The sequence below is a fragment of the Cryptomeria japonica genome, chromosome 7 (assembly GCF_030272615.1).
Source record: "Cryptomeria japonica chromosome 7, Sugi_1.0, whole genome shotgun sequence".
Lineage (NCBI taxonomy): Eukaryota > Viridiplantae > Streptophyta > Pinopsida > Cupressales > Cupressaceae > Cryptomeria > Cryptomeria japonica.
This window is the reverse complement of record NC_081411.1, coordinates 286,453,521-286,458,617: the sequence shown is the minus strand read 5'-3', so window position 1 is coordinate 286,458,617 and position 5,097 is coordinate 286,453,521.

The following is a 5,097-nucleotide window of genomic DNA, read 5'->3' as shown; positions in this document are numbered from 1 at the left end:
TGCAGATGTTATTTCAATCATTGCTTGAATATGTTCTTGCTTTGCCTTTATCTCTTCCATAGTCAATGGATAGGTTCTCGGTGTAACAAAATCATTCTCCAGATAGTATATAGCATATTCTCTAACTCTTGATAGATGCAGCTTCATTCTTTTCTGCCATGTAGAGAAACTTGACTTGTTCAGCTTCGGTGCATCCCTCTTATACATCTTTGGATCTTTAACTCAAGTGCCTTTAAACTTTTCTTCTGGAGTCGAAAGCTCTGATACCAATTGATAGTTCTAATACTTAAAGTAAGTACAGATCCAATAGCCAACAAGATGAGAGGGGGGGGTGAATCATACAAACTTTATCTTTCATAAAAACATCAGATTCAACCTTGGTAACATATACTTCAATAATATAACCAAAACTATTAAACATGCAAACTCAAAAGCATATAAACATCGTAAACCTTATAACACCAGATTTAACGTGGAAACCCAAATAGGGAAAAACCACTGTGGGATTTCGGACCCACTAAGAAATATACTCTTCTAGAGTATGCTCGGTGAAAAGAAAATCCTGTTAAAGATTACAAACACATTGCTAGATGTGACCCGGTTAAGGGATTTCCCTCAGATCTATTAGGATCTTCACCTTGTTAGAAGTGACCTTGTTAAAGCATTTCAAACACTCAATCAGAATTTCACCTTGGTAGAGGGTTTTACAAATAAGATTGTTAAGTCCACTCGGTTAAGAGATTTTCTATCACTTTCACAAAATAACAGTAATAAAATCTATCTGCAACTTCACATCTAAAAATGCTAAAGCAGATTCTTATTTGTTCAATACAATCTAGACATAGAACTAATCTTGTCCATCTGCTACGCTTCTATACTCTATTATTCAAACAGGTCTTCAAGCTTCTATGCTCGGTAATCACTATGTAGCATCCCTGTGCATACACTTGCCCGCATATATTGTTTATCAACAGTTTCCTATTTATAAACAATTAGGTAACCACTTAATCTCCTTGATCACATTTCCCATGATCAATCATAGCCATCAGATCTTCGATCTTGTCCAGGTTCAATGCATCTTTCGATCTAAAAAATGTTTTACCCCGCCTAGGAACTTGCATACATTTCTTGGAACTTGTGCCAGGGTATTGCGGTTCAATCTGAGTTGTAGATCTTCATGCCGACTTTCCTTTGCCATAGATTCATTAACAAACTATATTAATGGCATACCAATCATTCAATCAGTTCCAGCTCATCAGCTTCCTTCATTAAATAACACATACAAACATTTAATGCATTCTGTTATAGCTCGGTTACAACTCGGTATCAACTCAGTGAATACTAAACTTCACTCGGTAGACATTCCACCTTCATTAACCAATAGCGATAACCTTAGGGTTTACCGACTAGGTTCTTTGCTTGATAACATAGTATAGTATTAACCTTTACAATTTACAACATATGTATGATGTTAAAACAATCTAAAACATCATGATCTCATCATTGTCTGACTCGGTAATAGTTGCCCATTGAATACCTTATTCATCCCTTTATTCATCATATTCTTTCCTATGTCTTTTACCGACATCTTTATAATCTTCAAATCATACTTCTCAAGATATGGCAACATCATACTGAATTAGAAAATCAATTACTTGACATCAATGACAAAATAATAATATCAAGACAATAAAACATCCTTAATCAGTTATATCCATAATCATCAACAACCTTCTCAATATCCTTATTGAAATGCCAACAATCTTTCATTGTCTGTTATAATGCTATATTGCCAACACATATGGCCAATTTAATGTTAACTGAAAGGCTTCTACACTCCACTAATAGATCAATAGCATAGGAGAAACTGTCTGAAGCAAATGGATTCTGCTCATACTCAACTACACTGCCAAGCAATGCTGAGAAATGCTCCAAATTTGCTTCAACAATCTCTTTTACTTTCCAAAATATATTTACAAAGCCTTCTCTCAGCCAGGGTTTACTTTAGTGGTGAATATTCGCCAATGGCGAATATTTCACTTCGGCGACCTAGAAAATGGCAAATATATTGCATCGATCGGGGGTGGCCATGTCGCCCAAACTTTATAAATATTCATAAAATGCATGGCCCAATTGCCCATTGTTTTATGTATTTAATTGTATCTCTATCAAGATTTTGCCAATAGAATCAACATTTCCCATGCGGTAAATTTAATATTTTTGCCTACACTTTCTGAGGTTGTCTTAATAGATGAACATAATTTGCCAATAGCCATATAAATATTTATTGGCTAGGAGGAATCAATTCGCCTGCTATTTTGCAGAAGCGTATCTCTTAGTAAATCTTTCTCATAAATGCACGAGTGTGTGAAATTGGAAACAACCGTAAACCACTACCAATTACCAGATTGGAAGTCATGCGTGCCAAGTGGATCGCAGTTAGAGAATGTCAGTAACAAGACGTTAATAAATGTCAATACTTGATTAGGATAAGATTTGATTCATGCCTACTGTCTCCAATTCCATTTTAGGGACTTTTTGGAGAACTAAGTTCTCTTCATAAATTTGGGCCGAAATAAAACTTCAGCCATTGATATGCGATCATTGAACGGTTTTAAATCATTGAGGGATTTTAGGTATGTGTGATGTTTTGATGAAGTCGCGCTTATCAATACATCGTGTAGATTATGGACTTGATGTAATGTTGCATTAATTAGATAACAAAAATGGTTATTAATAGATAACGAAAATCGCTTACACTTGAATAATTTTTCCTTCGGAGTATAATTTTTCGCCCATACACATATATTTTTTCCTTTAAATGAAAAACATTCGCCTCCTCCATTATTTATTTTCCCCACACAATAATGAATTATTCACCAGGATTTTATGGAATTTTCAAACCCTAAAAATAAAACCGCCAATACAAATTAAAAAATTTCCCAAATTTGAAAAAAAAATCGCCATCAATTTGAAATTTTTGCCCCAAAAATAATGTCTGATTCACCGGGATTTTACACTTTTGCCTGGGGGTGGTTTCTTAAAGTTATCCCTGCTCTCAACCTCTACAAATGTAAGAGCTCATCTTGAAGAGATTTTATTCTTTTCCTCTTCTCACCATCTTTGTCATCCAGGAAATCAAAAGATTTGCCCAATGAACTCAACTCAACTTCAATGGCGTCAATTTTGGTGTTGTGCTTCACTGCAACTATCGGCCAAGAGATATAGTACTTGTTCACTCTACTGGCGTTGCGGATACAATCTCTCATTTCCTCAATGCACATTGATAAAGATTTATGCGCATCAGTACACTCGTTCAACAGATTCTACACATCAATACCCTTCTCCTCTGAAACTCCAGCCTCAATGGATTGCTTAGATAACTTCTCCTTAATGATTTCACTCAGACACTTCAGAAGAAAGTTGTTGATATCCTCAATGCTGATGTTATTCTAGACCAAGTGATTCATCAAAACACTTCAATTCTATCTAACTCAATAGAAGTCAGCCATATCATGCTGATTTTCTTGATTCCATCAATGCTACCAACCAACTTCAACAAATTTGATTCATCATCTAATTCTTTAGCTTCCTTATTTACAAAAACTAATTCTCCTTCAGCTACAAGAAACTTCGGACCCTCAATTACAACAATATCTTCCTCTTTCAGATCCTTCTTGTTTTTCTTTGACTTTGAAACACTCAAAGAAACAGGTTGTCTTTGTTTCCTCTTTCCGTAGGAATAACCTCTAGAACCGATAACAGGGGATATCAGAAAAACACTCCACATGTCGATAAAAGATTTGAAATATTCTTTGCATGCTTCCTCTTTACCAACTAAACTATTTAAATATCTAAATATTTTCCTTGCAACTGGACACCAAATTCCCATATTACATTTTCTTTTTTCGGAAGGGACCTCAAACAATACATGACCAAACACACAAGCAATGAACCAAACCGGAAGGGATATTTCTGTTCTTTTGACATCTCAATATTTTCAAAAAATAATTTTCTCAATAGTTTACACAAGTCGAATGATTTGTCTTCCCTTACAAGCATGTGTTCCATATACACAGCAATTGCCAAAGTGGCAACTTCCCTATTTCTGAAATATATCTTATAATAAATGCCATAGGCAACATACCTCACAACCAGGTTTATAATCTTGTCAATGATTAGTTCTCTTTGATCACCCTTTATGTCGGTTAGGGTTTCCACTTCTCTATTCTTTATTGACTTTTTAGTCAGAACATCTCCATTATCACATAAACCGGTGATAGCTGAGATAACCTCCTTCATGATTGAATAGGGTTTATCCAACACGATGCTATCATCCCGCACATGGCTAAGGATTACTCTGACAACCTTTGCATCATCCAACCAAGGTAATTTAGTCCATAGATTTAGACCTTTGTGCTCCATTTCCTTAATTCTCTACAACTCAACATCACTCGGACTAGTTTCAACATTTTTTATTTTCTCTAGGTCAAATTCATCCAAGAACACTTTTTCCAAAACCTTAAACTTCACTCTACTAGATTCTCTGACAGTCATTTTGCCTTCCATGATTGTGTTCTATGCTCTCTTGTTGTATTGCTCTTCTACTATTCATAATATTATCAAGTACAAATGATGATAAAATAATGAATTCAAAAAGACGATACTTATCTTGCCAAAAACCTCCTTTTAGAGTTTTGTCGCCAAGAAATGTCTTGTTGATGATATCAGCAAAAATATCTTTGATTACCGGATAGCCTCTACTCAGTCATGCTGGATCAACAACATGATCCACTTGGATAGGGGAGAATAAAATATTTTTCCTTCAAAAGAGAACTCCCCCTGAGCCAAAGCAATATGCTTAAATTACCGAAGGAAGAGGTGCCTACACTAGATTCTGATACATCAGACATACTTCCTTTATTCACTTCCTTCTTTATCCAGACCAAATTTTCCTTATTTGATTCATCATTATTTATCACACTCTTTTCAATAGATTTCTCCACATTTCCATTTCCCCATTGATTAGCATAATGTCTGGACTACTTGCACTTGAAACAACTAATGAGCTTCCTTACAGATTTTACCAGATGAGAT